Here is a 16,953-nt window from a genome sequence, read left to right as displayed (position 1 = left end):
CATAACAAGTTTGAGAAAAATTATGCTGAGCCAGCACCAGGTAGAAGGGGCATTCGCTGAGCAAGTTTTAACAAGTGTGACTCTGTGGCAGCCCTGGGCACCGGGACTACAGAAAAGCTAGAGCTGCCCCCTTAAGAACCTGACACGTTAGAACTTACAAGGGCCCCAAAGAAAGAGGTCAGGGCAGAGGGCAGGGGCAGCACTGGCTCAGAGGAAGTGAGAATGCTGTGTGGACCTCCCGGAACTTACTGAGAGGCAGGATGTGGAACCAAGGCAGGCCAGCATGACATCAGTGACCTGTCATGACACTGCTGGGATAAACCCAGACTAGTTCTTTGTCATCTATCTAGCTGACCCTTTTACTCCTTGTGATAAGTCTAGCTTGTGAAAAAGATAAAAACCTACCCAAGGCCAAATACCTGATACAGGCCCCACTGGCTAAAGGGCAAAGCCTGGACTCTGGCCCGGAGCCCTGTTCTCCTGCTGGGGTCATCACCAGAGATGGGCAAGCTTCTGCAAGTCACAGTCCACAGCATACCCCCAAAACACAGTAGAACTGCACTGGGTATCACCTGGACCAACAAGGCACTACCTACCTCAGGAGGTCACCATCACCTGCAGACACAGGCCAGCCCACCCCAGATGTGAGTCATCTAGTCCAGAGCCAGATGAACAGAGATCTACCCTTGGCAGATACTGAAAGATGGACACCTAGAACACGTGAGCTGGCAGGTGAGGGGTGGCTTCCCCACCGGCTGGGGCTGGGGAAGAAGAGACCAGCACAGTCAGCACTTTCTGCTAAAACCACTTAGAAAAAATCAGGCTGTGAACACAACTCAGCCCCTCAGCTCTCCCTCACCCTCGTGACTCTGCACAAAGCCCAACTGTGCAGGGCTGTACCCAGGGAGGCGGGGGTCTCCAGCAAGCCTCTCCTCTCTCCTGAGTCACAGAGCCTCCACTTCACCCAGCTGAAGACTTGTGCTCCCTGCATGCAAAGAAACACTTCAGCCCCACAATGCGGAGCTGTTTAAGGTTTGCTGGATCTGCGGAGCATTTGCAAGGAGGGAGTCCTTGTCTTCAATAAAACCCTTTCTAGCAAAACTTCCACTCAAAGTCACCTCATGACACCACCAATTACAAAGCTGAGGTACATGATCACACACGGCATTTACATTAACAAAATAACCCCCTCCCCAATTTAACAAGAGATGAACACCAGAGCAGACAGACGGCTGTTTGATTTTAATATTCTACACCAAGCCCTGTGCTAGACTCTCCATTCACTGTGTCCTTCACGCTCACAAGCCACCCACTGTACAGACGAGGAAATAGGTAAAGGGGGCTACAGAGACAGAGGGAGGCCACCCAGGACTAGACTCTGGTCTTTATTCAGGTCTCAGGCCCTCACCCTCACCACCCACCCTGAGAGACAATCCCAAGGGCTGCTCCAGGCAAGCTGCCTCTCTTGTTCTCTCTTTCTCCGTGGACTAACACTGCACACATTATCCCAGGCCTGTCACAGCTGCACAGCCAAAACCTGGGACGTCACTAGGAAGCCACCTGCCTCTTGGCCTGGGTACCTGGCAGGGTCATAGAGCACTCTAATCTCCCTGCCCCTGGGCTAGCTTAAGCTTGCCAGGCAAACACCATGTTAGACTCAGCCTTTAGCCATGGTTCCTCCTTCATGAATAGGGTATGGGATCTGGCAATGTTGCTTTGTCTGGCCAAATGGAAACTCCAAGCCAACCCATGATCCCCACTGAAAGTCTTCTCACTGGCCCAAGACCTCCCCCTCCTGGTGACTTTAAGCTGCTAACAAGTGCACAGGACCAGCCACCAAAGGGCTCTTCACAATACCCAAGCAGGCAGCATAACCCACACAGGAACCAGCGGTCTGTAGAATCAATGGTGTTCCCAGCCAAGCCTACAGCTGGGCCTAGGGCCTGTGACATATCCCATAAAACACCTGGGGAGCTAAGGCGCTGAGTCCTTTTGTTAAGTTCAAAGAGACTCTGCAACTCCCTGCTTTTGAAGTCAGGCCTGCTCAAGACGCTCTGCCAATATTGTCACTGAGAGCACATTGAAGGCGCAGAGCATAGTGCCAAACACCTTCCTGCAGAATGTTCCAGTTGGGTCCACACAGCAACCCGTCCCTATCACAGACGAGGAAACGGGTGGGGGAGGGGTTCAGAAAGGTTATACAAGTCATTTGACGAGACACTAAGCCTGGCCCTCACTCTAATTTTCCTCAGAGTCTCATTGGACTCCTTCCAAAAGCAACCCTCCAAGCTCCAAGTCTTTCTGCATTGTGTGTGATTTCTAAGTTACTTAACCAAAACTAAGGATAGTAAGAGTCTGTAATAACATACGGACTAATGGAAACCTCCTCTTCCACTTTCTTCAGAGTGTTGGCCCCACTAGGTATCTCCTGCCAGCATTATCCTAACATCTATTTGACTCCGAATCTAGGATTTTACCAGCCTTCCATGGCCAACCCCCTTAGCTCCAGAATCTAGACAGCAAGCAGAGGGGCAGAGTAGGGGTGGGGCAGTTGAGGTTTGGGTACAGGTTCTAAGGGGGGAGGGGCAGGTTCTCAGGGGGGTGGAGTTTGGATAAGGAGAGACCATCCATCAAGCCAGATGGCCCAAAACCTGGATTTGATCAGTGTCCTCTTTAACAAGAGAATAGGCCAGACCTCAGCTTGGGGGTTAGGGGGTGGGGGCTGGGGTTGGGGGGGGCTAGCTCATAGCTGGCATTGGTGGCTACGTTCTTTGCTTTGTTTCCTAACAAATCCCAAGAAGCAGGCAGAGAAATGAATGGTAGGAGTATGGTACCCCACACCAGGCCACTCAGCTATGTTTAAATGCACATGCTTTTCATCAATGTTGGTCCTCCAGCCCTGGACTTGCAGGGAGCCCAGGGCTCCAGCCTGTTTGAGGAGGCAAGAGCAAAGGCAGGAGAGGTCACACCACAGGACTGGGCTGAGGCTGGTGGGAAGCCCCACTGAGCATCCTCTTCCTAGATTTCCCAGGGGGACCAAGGCAGCGGCAGCAGGTGGGGCAGCAGAGCGGCAGCGGCGGCAGCAGCAGGGGGTGATCACCTGGCACTGCAAAGTCTGGCCCCTCCTCTAGAACTGCTGGTATTCCACACCTTGCCTCCCAACCTGAGCTGCTGAACAAAGAGTCTTCACACTGCAAACATGCAGGGAAAGGGTTGGGGAGCTCAAGTTGTCCCCACCAGTCACAGGGAGGTGGGGGGCAGGCACCCTGAACACCACCCCTTCCCCCTCCTGTGCTAACCACACCCACTCTGGGAAGGCCACAGAGCAAGACGCCTAATATTTTGCAGAAAGACAAAATCTGAGGATAAGCAGCCCAACCACTCCCCACACTTAGAGCCAGAAAGGGGAACAGATACTGGGGAACCCTGTACCCCACCTCTTCACTGTGTGCCCGGCTGTATTTCTCACTAAATCGCTGTCCTGACCACAGCGAGAAAAAAAAAAATATCATCAATAGCTCCCCAGGGCCTAAGTAATTAATACAGGTTCCTACCAGTCTCTTACATTTTATTGTCTGTTGTTGGTGCTAATTTTTGTTTTTTAAGTTTTGTTTTTGTTTTAAGTTTTACGTTTTTATTTTAAGTTTTAAGTTTAGATAGAGTCTCACTATATAACCAACCTGAAACTTCTTGGCAGTGTCCTAGCACTGGGGTTGCGTATGTCCTGCTTGGCCACTGTCTCCTCCCAGGGATCTTCTGACTCCCAGTCCCAGTGATGTCTTACCCCTCTCTCCTATGTCCTCACCTATGGCCACCACTCCTGAAGCCAGTCCCTGCTGCAGTAATCCGCACTCTTCCCTTTCCTAAGCACTGCGTTGGTTCCACAGGGCTCCACCCCAGCCTTGGGGGTATCTCCGCAGGCTTTGATCCAGGGTAGGCCCTTCCCTGGGTTCTTCCTGGAGACATCGCTTCCATTTGTTAATCACACTAGTCAAAACTTCAAGCTGGTGTTCCAACATCACCCTTCAAAGGAGGTCATTTAAGCCATATGATCCCATGGCATAAATAAGAAACTGAGTCACAGGGAGCTTCGGCTTCGTGCCCAGAGGTCACAACCTTGCTCAGATCACCTCTGAATGAGAGGGCAAGGAACAGTAAGTACATCAAAAAAGTAGCAGGGTGGTGTGACATAGGCAGAAACCCCTTCCAGGATGAGAAGGCCCAGGCCTGCTACCATCATGACCTGGACTTCACATTAGGCCTTCTGGGTCCCTCAATCATTCACCCAACGAAGATAGCAGTGAGCAAAGGAGACCAAGACCAGTTCTGGGCCCAGGATCCGTCCAAGCCATCCCCCCTTCTGCAGAGCCCAACTGTGGCATCATGCCTGTCCTACCAAGCCTCCCTCTTGGGAAGCTAGCGCTCAACCCTTTCTTTCCTCCCCGTGTTTGTGGTTTCCAGTGAGCAGCAGCCTTCCACATCAGCCAACCCCAAAGGGAATTTCCCTGCTCGGTACGATATTAGGAGATCTTTAAAAACACATACTCCCTTAGCCAACTCATCTCGAGAAACATGAGATCGTCTTTCTTTCCCATACAACTTGTCTGGACCTCAAATTCTCATGAACACAGTGTGACCCTCCCACAAGACCTGCCAATTTCTTCTCTTATCTGTTCCCTAATCCCTAAGGAGACTTAGAGCAGTCTTTGGGAGATGTTGCCCCCCTCACGCCTCAGGAAGGCCTGGCAAAGTGGGGAGACAGGTTTGGCTGTACCCTTCTTTGAAGAGTTGGTAGAACATCTGTAGAACTTAACATTAAAGCAGGCAACCCCAGCCCTGCCAGGCCCTCTGGGCACAGGGTGGCATTCATCCTCGGTGTCCGTCTTCCCACCTTTTGCTGGAGAGTGGTGACTCCACGCTGGTGATGCCAGCATCTAATAGGACCTCAACTGACTTTAGGCTGTGCTGAGCCAGGAGAGCAAGGAGCCTTGGGAGAGCCCAACGCAAGCCAGACAGTTTTCCACACAAATTACTCACTCTCCTGCATCATTAGCACACAACTTTTAATGGTAAACCAGAACTTAGGTGTATTAAGCTGCTACTCTGGAAATACACAGTGCCCCACCCAACAAACTCTGTGACATCACTCCATGCAGGAACAGAACCTCTCTGTTTACAGACAAGGAAACTGAGATGGCAAAAGGGAGCAGACACACTTGCCTGAAGTGGTTCAGCCAGGCCCTGACTCCCAAATACACTGGGGGAGGTGACCTGGGCAGAGTAAGACCAAGGCTGCAGCTCATGTGACCGTCAACGGCAGCAACAGGGTCTCCCAAAGGGAAGGAGAATGACAGAGGGCTTGTCAGACGTGTCACAGCTGTGCTGGAGCTGAAGCCAGCTGCAGCCCCAATCTCTTGCTCCGCCCTGGCTAGAGGAAGGGTGCTCACCCCAGATTGGCTACCCCACCAGACTATGCTGCAAGCAGAGATAAGGTGCCCTGCCTACCATCTACACATCGCCCTGTGTAAGACCCAGTCACCCTCGAAACCCCATTTTGCTCCTAGAGCTCTAAGAAATCAGGCCTGAGCTGCCAGCCTCTGAGACCCAAGTTCCCATTGGTCTTTCATGTAGCCCCACTTCCACACAGGCCGTCCTCAAGCATTCTCTGCACTCTTCCCTACAAAGGGAGCTCTCTGAATTCTGCCAAACAGTCCACAAGGGACCGAGGGGACTCACTGCAGGTCCCATCTGAATTGAGCCTCTCCCATAGAACACAGACAGTGTTCAATTCACTGCACAGACAGTGACCAATAGATTAGAAATTCTGCACTGCATAAGCACTTAGAAATGCAGAGTCTCAGTAGAACACAGTGCACACTTTCAATCCCAGCACTCCGGAGGCAGAGACAGGCGGGTCTCATCTCTGCAAGTTGGCAGCAAGTTTGGTCTAATTAGTGAGTTCCAGGACAGTCAGAGGTACATAGTTTAGACACTGACTTGAAAGAAAAAAAAAAAAAAAAGAAACAAACAAAGAAAATGCAGATTCCCGGCCTCACTCAACCAGACAGGGCTGACTTGCATTTTAGTAAGCTGAGCAGGTGGTCCATCTGTGTTCATGTTTGAGAACCAATTTTAAACCAGAGCTCTAATCATATCATAACAGCCGTGGCCTAGAACCTTCAGTGGTTTCCTGGAGCCTGGTCTAAGTCCAAACTTTGCAGCTGGGCAATCAAGCATTTTCCCAGCCTGGCTTCAACCCACTTCCCCAGGCTTGACCTCCCTTCCCACCCTGTAAAGCCCAGACAGAGTCCCCAGACAGACTTTAGGACACCCTCAAAGCAGTACTTCTTCCAGGAAGTGTCTCCAAACTGCACCTGGCATGGCTCTTCTATTTCCTGAACAATGAGGACCACACCCTTTGTTCCTGTTGCCTCTGAACACCAGACTGGGCACAGAGGATTCCAAGTGCCAGTGACATCTAAGAAGTCCCAGTGTCCAGCTCAGACTCCGCCCTAGCCGCCAACTCAGCAATCTAGGATACAGGTATAACCAGGCCTCCTCCACAAACTTCTGACAGCCGCAGCAATGTGCTTGGTGTATGTCTCAGTTTCCCTAAATACAGAAGAGAATGCCCAGCAATCCTGCTTTCCCTTCTTAGGAGGAGATGGAGGATGTGTCCGAGGGGAGAAACAAATCCTTAAACACCGGGGCTCAGAATTTGTAACACACGTCATGTCTGTGCACTCAGCAGCCCCTCCTCAGGACCCTAGGGGTGGTCATGTCTGGAGGTGTCCCTGGAAAAGGCTCACAGACACTGCTGCCCTGGCCTGAGTCCCAGAACTCACAGCCCTTAAAAAACCCCTAAGAACATAGTCCCCACAGAACTGCTGACTTCCACAGCCTCCAGGGTCAAAGAAAAAAGTCTTTCTCGCTCCATTTTACAGAAAGGCAGAAAGAGGCCAGTAGAATTTCCAATCCTCTGTCCCTCAGCTTGTACCCACATCCAGCCTGCCTCAGGCCCCAGCTGGGCTCCAGAGCCAAGATGGAAGCCATCTCAGAAAGAGGCTGGATGTCTTACTGAGCTACTGTCCTCCACAGGGAGGGGGAACTCAAAGAAGCAGATACAGGGACATAAACCAAGAGGTGACATTCTAATTAGTGTTTAGAATCAGAAATCCCCCCTCCCAACCCTGATATCCGTATACATGGACCCCAATTACTTGTCCTGGGTTTGGAATTTATTCCAGAAGAGAAAGTAAGGTTAGAAGCAGAGACTTGGGTACCCCAGCTTTAGAGGGTTTCAGGCACCCCTGCAAGGCAGGAAAGGCCCATGCTTGTTAAGAAGCCCTCCTCTGGCCCCAATCTTAGAGCCATGGGAAAAGTGGCCTGGATTCCAGAGCCAGACCTCTCACTCTGCCACTTTTAGTCTGCCTTCAATCAAATGGAAATAAAGGGAACCTGGTAAGTTGCTAAGAGCATTAAAAGAGTCAATATCATCAGAATCCTTAAAACAGTATCTAGTGCTCACTGAGCACACTAGCACCTTGCCCTACCCGATTGCCCCTGACCAGATTTCTCGTCCTCAGGATGCTCTCTTTGCTCCCATCTATGCCAGTTCATAGCCCTTTCTAGATATGCCAGCCTCAGCTATGAACTGTCAGCTCCTAGCTCCAGCACTAACCCGCAGTGTGACCTTCGTGTGACCTTCGGGTCTATCCTAGGTTTCCCGTCAAGCTCCCACCCCTTCTCTCCCCTCCCTTCCATATCAGCTGTCCCCTGACTCTCTCCCTCTACCCTGAAGTGATGGCCCCACTACTCAACACTCCAGTGACTGTTCTGTACAAACTGGAAAAGCTGTGGATACCAAGATGAGGGTTCATAATGAGGCACACCCCCAAACCCAGCTTCTTCCTCTCAACTCCCTCCTACCCTAGGTCTGAGCATGCAGCAGTCACCCAAGGGAGTGGGTTGAAAATAAATCCCAGGCTGTCCCCCTGTCCTGAATTAGAGAGCCTGCTTTCTACATTGCTAATACCCACTTCTTCACATATGCATACACCTGGATGTCTAGCCAAGAAAGCAAAGAAATCATTTAGCTGCAACTGACATGCAATTGCATGTGACTGGCCTCGCCTTGTTAGACAGAAATGACCCCAAAGTACCAATATCTTCTCTGCTTCCCCGTTTCACATCCTACTGGCTGGTTCAGGTTCTTGCATCAATTTTCACAACTGCTTTTGTGGAAACAAAATAAAAAACCTTTAGGATCTCTTAAAGCTACAGGAGTCTCCTATGCTAACTGTAATAGCCATTTTTTCCCAGTCCAGCCCAACCTCATCCTTGTGGCTCAAGATTTCCTGAGTGTTACCTACAGGGCACCAAGCAAGATGCTCCAGGTACAGCCATGGACCAACCAGTTAAGTTAAGAAGCCAGACAAAGTTGAGACAACTATAACTAAGAGTTATCAATTCTTACACATAAAATGAAGTTACATATACAATAGATCAAGTTCTATAATGGATCATGTGTAGGGAGGGATCCTCTACACAGGCTAGGATAGTGTCTGGGAAAGGTATTCTTAAATTTAGAACTAAAAAAGTACACCTAGTACTTTTTTAAGCAAAGTACACCCAGTAAAAGCACTAAGGGAAAAAAAAAAATTCAAGTCAAAGAAGATACCACAAGCAAAGTCCCCAGGTCAGGAAAACGCTTAGAGTGTTGAAGAGACAGAAGTGGCTCGATGTGTCTGACAGGGAGAATATAAAAGTGTCAAGAGTCAAATAAGGCTGGGAGGTCACCATGGCCACATGACAGAGGGTCAAATAGGCCAAGGGAAAGCTCTGAGATTTTATTCAAGTGTAATAAGAAGCCGTCAAGGCATAAAATGATATGATCAAAATGTTCTATGTCATTCTCGCAGCCCTGTTAAAAATAGATGCAAAGAAGATAAGTGTGGGCACTAGGAAGAGGGCTACTACAATATTTAGGGACACTTAAAAAGTGACTGGGCATGGGGCAGTAACCTGGGGGGAGAAAATTGGACTCACAGCATGGAAAATGAACCCTAGACGGCCTCTGTGGAAAGAAAGGGCCAAAAGGCCTTGTTCTAAGACTGTCTGTGAAGGGTATCGCCTGTCCTAAGAGATGGGTAGGTTACCAGCCACTCTCAGAGGTCAGGACCCCAGAGGGTCCAGCCCCCGGTTCCTCCCCCACCCCCCACTCCCCGAATGTTGTCAGCATTCTGCTTCATCCTCATTAGGACATCAGAAGACCAGTAGGAACCAGCTAGAGCCAGAGACACGATCTGTCACCGAAAATCATGAGCATGAAACCACTTAAGATCTCCGTGTTCTGGACTAGAGAGATGGCTCATCGGCTAAGCACCAGAGCTGCTCTTCCTGAGAACCAAGAGTTCAGTTCTCAGCACCCGCTTGACAGCTTACTCGTAAATGCAGTTCCGGGGATCTGACAACCCTACACACGGACATGCAGGCAAAAAGCTATAGTGCACATAAAACAAGTCAAAACAGAGATCTTTGTGTTCATTATATTTTTAATCATAACAAAGAATGAAAACGGGAGTTGAAAGTGAACAGAGGATGGTGAGAAGGGCAGTCAGGAGAGGAGATCTGGAAACAGAACCCTGGGGCTCTCCAACATTTATCAGCGAAAGGAAAGGGAAGGGGACAGGCTGAGGCAGGTCAGCAGAAGGGAAGAACTGGAGCACCCAGGGGAAAAAATACAACTCTAGGACAGAGCTTTCTAGGAGACGCTGCAAGGCAAGCAAAACCTGCTAGAGCGGCCCTGAATGGACCACAGAAGGAAAGGGTGCTTGTCTCTTAGGAGCACTGCTAAAGTCAGCACTTCCGAAGAGAACCTAGTGATGGGAATTGGGTCCCTGGCTGAAGGGGGATGAGGGTCAAAGCCAAAATGGGAGACTGTGAAATGAGAGGGCGGACAAAGACTGTTCTCAAAACCTGCTGGGTAAGAAATGCCAGGGGCACATAAGGGGGATGGATGGTCACAGGGCCCAGGAGCCCAAGAGGAAGCACGGCCCTTCAAGCCCTGTAATGCTCCCTCCTCTGTAAGAGGAAAGGGATAGAGGTAGCAAAACATAAATGAGGGCCATTCACACACTTTCTCGACCTTCTCTTTACTCCCCGCCCCCCCCCCCGGCCCGGGTGACCTCTACTCAGCACCTGCTGTTTCCCCCCCAAGCTCGGCCAAGTGGACCCCAGGCGGGACCGTGCTGTGGCACTAGCAGGAGGTGGGCATGGCTCGCTGAAGGGCCGGCCACTGCGCGGTGTGCTCCAGGTACGAGACCCAAAAGGTCCGCGCACCGCTCACCTGCTCCACAGCCGCGCCACCTCCAAGCCGGCGGCCGGCCTCGGCACCCCTTCGGAGAAGCGACTGCTCCTTTCCCTTCGCCAGCCTGGCTCCGGTCAAGCCAAGCAGGCTGCGAGCCCCGGGGCAAGCCGCGGGAGAGCTGCTCCCTACTCCTCCAGCCGTCCCAAGGAGACAGGCAGACGCCGCCACCGCAAGATGTGCTCCCTCCCCTCCACAGCGCACACCCTCCGGGCCAGCCGAGTGCCTGGCCGGCTTTGTCTGCGCCGCCGCGCGGGGCGTCCAGGGGATGCGGCCCGGACCCCGGGGTCGCGGCCAGCCCGGGCAGCCTTCTCTGCCCACCGCCCGCCTGCCCGCCGCCGGCCTCCATCGGGAGCCCCTCGCCTGCGAGGCTCGGTGGCTGCCTGTGCCCGGGTCGGGGAGGCCGCGCCGTACCTTTCCCTGCGGAGCCGGGGAGCGTCTTTGCGAGCGGCCTCGGCCTCTCCACCTCCCCTCCTCCGCAGCCACCGGGCTTCCTCCTGCAGCAGCCTCCGGGACCGTAGGGCCGAGCCAGCCGCCGCGGCCTGTGCGGGGCCCCGCTCCGCCTCGCGTCCCCGGCCCACCCCGCCTGTGTGCTCCGCCCCGGGCCCGCCCACCGGGGGCGGAGAGCCCGAAGCCACCCTGCCTGGAGTTGCCGGCAGCTCTGCCACCTGCGCTCCCCTATCTCACAAATGGGACGCCTCACCCACCTATCCGCCCAGGATAACCCTGCCAGCCCGTGCGGTCCCGCCCTGAAAAGCCGACGAGGTCTTCCGGCACTGTAAGAGCGCCGCGCCTGCCTCAGTTTACCCAGGCTCTGCCGAGCCGAGAGGGCCCCCGCTTGTCCCAGGCTATCTCTCCTCTTACAGTCTCAATTGGGTGCCCGCGTGACCCAGGAACCTCTGGTGAAAGGGAAAGAATGCTCACATTTCCCTCAATGCCCGGCCCATGTACTGAAGTGGCCCTTTTAAAACAGTATTTCCCTAGGAAAACCCCCAAACTTTTAATAAAAGTCAACGTTAATACTAGGTGGCACTTTTTTCTTTTTTCAAAAAATTGTAATTGTTTAGAAATTATTTTTAATGGGCGATAGTGGCACATGCCTTTAATCCGGTGGCTCTCAAGCTTCCTAATGCTGACACACTTTGGGGATCGTTGGACTCCAAAGGGATAGTAACCCACAGGTTAAGGATCGCTGCATTATCCCTGTAGAAGCAGGTGGATCTCTGAGTTAAAGCCAACCTTGACCACAGAGTAAGTTCAAGACAGCCAGAGTCAAACAGAGAAATCCTATCTTGAAACCCCACACACACCCAAAAGAAAGAAAATTATTTGTTTACTCATCCCTGCACCTAATCGGTTTTTCATATGTTTTGCTGGTACTACACCAGGTGAACACTTGATCCAAGGGAACACAAGCCCTTGGTAGCAGCAAAGCCTGTACTCTGAACTGTGTCTCAGAAGGTGCCCTCCCCTAATTTCAACCTGGAACCAGCCAATGCTGAGCTCAGCCAGGAGAGATACTGGGTGTGGATCACATGCTTGTGATCCCAGCCTTAAGAGGCCACGTCAGAGGGGGCCACAGAGGTTCAAGGCTAGCCTTAGCTACAAAAATACCTCAAGGCCAGGTTGAGCCACCAGTGAAAGCCTGCCTCAAAGAAGCAAGGAGTAGAGATGTAGCTCAACAGCACAACACTTCTCAACATACCCCAAGGCTCTGGGGCCAATCCCCAAAACTGAGTTTAAAATATATATAAAAGGCCTGGAGAGAGAGGTAGCCTGCAGAAATGACTCTGGTGGTCCCTGCCAAAGGGAACCACCTAGGAGCCAACTTGAGTAGGGGACACATGAATTTCAGGGGAAGTTTCTTCTCATTAGAAAGGGTCTAGTCATTCACCAAACTCAAAGTCCCTCTTCCCACCCCTCTGTTAAACACCACGCACACCTGGGGTTAAACTCAGGTGGTCATCATACTCTCCTCTGTGACTCTGTCACCCTCCACCAAAGAGTAGAATGGTTATGGCTGGCTTTAAGGGCTGAAGCCTTTGGGTAAATCCTGCCTCTGTGTAGGATTTGGTCTTAGGCAAGTGACTTAGTGTCTTCTCGTTTCCGTTCCCGCCTCCTTAGTAAATAATACCTGCTCCAAAGAGTTGTATTACACAGAACTATTAATCTGGTCTCATTGTTTAGGAAACTATTCAAATGGATTTTGTGCAAAAGAGCGGGGAATTTAGTTACTCTTAGAAAAGTCCAACAAGTATAATTGACTTGGGTATGCAAAGGCTCAAAAATATAAATAGATAAAAAAAATCCAAACTTGGTCTTCCTATCCCTACCTGCTCTTCACAATGAGAACATGTTGTCAGCAGCCCTAGGCTCTATCCCCATAGACCTCATCCTCATTTCTTTCAGTTAAAAGTGTTGGCTCTGACTGGTTCTTATGTCATCCGAAGGCAGTCACTGAGGTGGTGCCTGGAGCCAGTCCATCTATTCTAAGACATATGAATAGAGAGTAAAGAAGAAGAATTATAGGGCCCTGGTGACTACCCGAAGGTGACCGGGCTCAGAGCTGTGTGTGCCAGGCTTGTTCTGAGTTCCCCTCCAAAAGCCATTAGAGACACTCACGTTCCAATTGAGATAAATAATAAAGATCCACCTATTCCTGGGGCACTGCAGGAGTGACGCATTGTTAAAACTGTTTTTGAAATTGATATTACTAGCTGGACATGTTGGCACATGCCTTTAATCCCAGCACTCTAGAGGTGAGCAGATCTCTGAGTTCGAGACCAGCCCCCAAATGCAGAGCAAATTCCAGAACGGTGTAGGCTAAACAGGAAAACCTTGTATGGGAGGGGGGAGGGGGGGAATCGCTGTTACCATTAGTGATGTTTTTAAGTTCTTGTTGAAAGTACTACTGATATTTATGTCCTTGGCAGAAAAATGTTGGGGAATTGGGGGGATTTTGCTCCCTAATTAGCAATTATTGGATTCTATCTCACTGGCATTGTTGATTTGAGCAAAAGACTGACAGCCAAGCATCCGACTAGACTACCTTTAGACCAGTTGCAGCTGTTTGGAACACTCCATAGCCACAAAAAAATGCTCTGGTTTTTCTGGTTCCTGAAGGCACAAACTCGGGCAAGATTGTTTCAGTTTGTAACAGATGTTTTGTTATCAGAAGCCCAAATGAACTCAGATGATCCTATAACCATCTCCACCCAGGACAGAGAGAACACACTTCCCCTAGTGGCCTAGCAGAGGCACTGTCATGGCCTATTCTAGACCTGTAAACAAAAGTACCCATTTGTATTGTTAGGTGGGCTACCATTGGTGAAAACACAAAACATCATTTGTACATAAGATATGCTGTTGTTGGTCCAAATGTTTTTTTCCTAGCTAGAAACAAATTGGTTCATGGTGCATCATCTGAGAGATGCCCTCCTGTGCTCTCTCCACTGGTGTTGCAGCATTAAACTCAGGAAGAGGCATCTCTCAAGTGGTTTTGTCTACTTTTAATGGCGCTGAGAGAAGCAGTAGGCACAGGAGGAGGCAGTGATGGCAACACTGTAGCAGCAGAGACAATGGCAGCAACAGCTTAGCAATCTGCAGGTCCAGCTGTAAAAGTGACCAGGCAGCTAGCTGCTCCACAGCTAAAGAGGCAGAGAACTAAAGAGCTTCAGAGAAACGACTGGAGCAGAAGCAAGCGATACAATCAAAGCACACAGAATAGGAAGCTAAAGCTGAAGGAAGCACAGACGGCTGTAAGAAGCCAGAGAAAAGAAACCACAAGCCCCGGGTCACTGAGGAGGTCTAAAGGGCTGTCTGGTTTTTAGTTATAGTCAATGGTTTTAACCCAAGGCTTAGAAGTTGTAGTAGCTGCTGTCTAGGACTAGGAAGTCTCAACTTCCTAAGCCTACCCAAGAGCTATATAGTTGTATTAGTCAAGGTTCTCTAGAGTAACAGAACTTATAGAATGAATATCTCTTCATATATAAGAATTTATTAGAATAGCTTACAAGTTATGATCCAGCTAATCCAACAATGGATGGCTATGAACAGAAAGTCCCAGAATCCAGTAGTTGCTCAGTCCACAAGGCTGGATATCTTAGTGGGTGTTCAGTATATTGTGGAGTCCCAAAGAAGATTCTAATGTCAGTGAAGGAATGTACTTGATAGCAAGGTGAGAGCAAACAGGCAAAGAGCAAAAAGCGTCCTCCTTCCAGATCCTTATAGAGACTTCCAGCAGAAGGTGTGGCACTGATTAGATCTAAAGTATTGATCCACCTCAAAGATCTGGATTAGAAGTAAATCTCCCCATTTCATATTCATAGGTGTAGTGTGTAGTTTCTTCTACTCTGCTTTAAGCTCCAGGAGAACCACACTACCAGCCACTGTCCTGGTTCCCTTGGATCCTCAGATAAAAGTAACCTGCCTCGTGGCTCAGCAGCTGGGCTCTTCCAAGCCTCCTGCTGCTAGCTTACCTTTTCCTTTACTCCTTGCTCAACACCTTAAGTCTGTCCTCGGCTTAGTTGCACTTATGATTTCCTGCCTAGGGAAGCAGTCAATGGCCACTCCACCAGAGATCTCACATGGCTGGTGACTCTTTCTCACTCCAAAGCATGGTGAATTCTCTTTCCCCTCCTGCATCTCTGTCTCTCTCTAGCCTGTCTGTAGGAACCTGAAAGTCCTGCCCCTCATTCTGCCCAAGCATTAGTCGCTGGCATCTTTATTGATCAATTAAGAACCAACTGGGGAACAGGACCTTCAGAGTTCACATGCAGATTCCTAATGAAAGCATCAGAACCACTCCCTACACATAGATACACCTTTTTTTTCTTTGAGGTCATTCCATAGGTAGCCAAGTTGACCACCGAAAATAGCCATCCCAATACTTGCAAAGCTAAAGCTCCCCAATGCCCTGGGCTGGCAAGAGCACTAACACCAAAAGGATCCAAAAGCTTCCAGAGATCACAAGTGGAAGCAATTACCTGAGATTTCTATCCGAGTAAAACAAAAGGACTCCAACCAGACAACTGTAGCACAAGGTGCTGGAGCTTTTAGAATATCTGTGTTTGAGTAAATTCCCAAGCCACAAATCCTCCACATCTGTGCTTCAAAGCCATCTCTGCTTTTTCCCAGGCTCCTTGGCAGCTAAGATGATCATAAAACACAGACACTGCCGGTGAGATAAATTACTGGATGTTTGTATGTAAAAGAACTAATAAGCCAGAAAACCCAACATCTATTCAGACAAAGAGAAGCAAGGTAGAATCGGTGGCCTTAGGGGCAAGGGTGAGAGAGGTACCAGAGTGCTTGCCACAATACATGAAAATACACTTTTGGAAGTCTGTGACCATATAAGTCCTCCAAAATCCAGTGGCTTAAGAAAAACTCTTATTTCTCGCAATTCTTTGGGTCAACTGGACCCAGCTGGACAGATCAGCTGCCATATGGTATCCATTAGACACAGCAAATGGAAATCTGGCTGCAGCCACATAGGACATCTCCAGAAGAATAGCCTACACTTCCTTATAACATGGCAACCTGGTTTTTCACTGGATGAAACAGAAGCTTCCAAGCATCTTAAGACATAGGCCCACATCTGCCAAGTAATCATTTCTACTGCACTTTATGCCAAAAGTCAGAAAGCCAGCCAGGACTCCAAAAGAAAGGTAATGGAGGGAGGAAAGAAGGGGAGAAATGATGTATTATATTATAACCTCAAAAATAAAAGAAAAACTAGAAAGAACTAAAGGTAAGCACTTGCAGCAGAATTGAGAATTTTCTAGGACCATGATTATGAAATAGCACAGATTTGATGGTTTACATAACAAAAACCCACTGTCTCAGAGCTGTGGAAGGTAAAGGTCCGGAATCAAGGTGTCAGCAAGACTTGTTCCTTTGAGGGGCGGGGATCTAACCCACACTTTTCTTCCAGAGAGGCTTCTAGAAGGTGCAGGCAACCACTGTCTTTTCATGACTTCGAGATGCATCTCCTTGGTCTTAAGTATCATCCACAATGGCCATAATAACTTCATTTCATCTTGATTATGTCTGTAAAGAAGAGAGCATAGTGGTACAAGCCTTTAATCCCAGCACTCAGGAGGAGTGCAGAGACAGGTAGATCTTTGTGAGTTTGAGGACAGTGTGGTTTACATACAGATGTCCACCCTAGCCAGGGTTATGTAGAGAGACCCTGACTCAAAAACATGTGTGTGTGTGTGTGTGTGTGTGTGTGTGTATACATATATACATATATACACATATATCCAAGTAACATATATTTCCAGAGTATATATATTTCAAAATATGTGTGTATGTATATGTATATAGATAATTTCTAGGGGTTAATTTTTTTCAAATTATGCCAAATGCTGTCAGACTTGGAAGTACTAGGGAATAGGATTCCAACACACCAATTTTAGGAAAACATGGGCTGCCATGTAACAGGTATGGACAGAGAAGTAGCAGGAAGCCTTGGCAGTCATCTTTGCAGGTAATTAGCAAGAGGAAAATTCCCAAAGAATGCCTCTCTCTTATCTTCAGGAACAGATTCCTGAGGCAGGCAGGTTTAAATTAAGGCCAGGAAC

The 16,953-nt window shown here is 49.5% G+C and overlaps 1 protein-coding gene across 4 annotated transcripts in view; it reads right to left on the bottom strand.

Annotated features, from left to right (window-relative positions):
• Smox (spermine oxidase) overlaps window positions 1-11,040 on the bottom strand; it is a 34,686-nt gene extending 23,646 nt beyond the window's left edge. For 2 of the 4 annotated variants that reach the window (XM_052183680.1, XM_052183682.1), the window contains exon 1: window positions 10,781-11,039. The gene's annotated coding sequence lies outside the window, so the exon portion shown is untranslated. Of the gene's footprint in view, window positions 1-5,220; window positions 5,356-10,780 lie in introns of those variants that run through there. The other 2 variants (XM_052183683.1, XM_052183681.1) reach the window with 2 other exon arrangements.
• Between the last annotated feature and the right edge of the window lie 5,913 nt (window positions 11,041-16,953).

Source organism: Apodemus sylvaticus, chromosome 5 (genome assembly GCF_947179515.1).
Source record: "Apodemus sylvaticus chromosome 5, mApoSyl1.1, whole genome shotgun sequence".
In the NCBI taxonomy this organism is placed as follows: Eukaryota; Metazoa; Chordata; class Mammalia; order Rodentia; family Muridae; genus Apodemus; species Apodemus sylvaticus.
The sequence above is the reverse complement of the archived record's forward strand: the minus strand, read 5'-3'. Positions and strand labels throughout refer to the sequence as shown.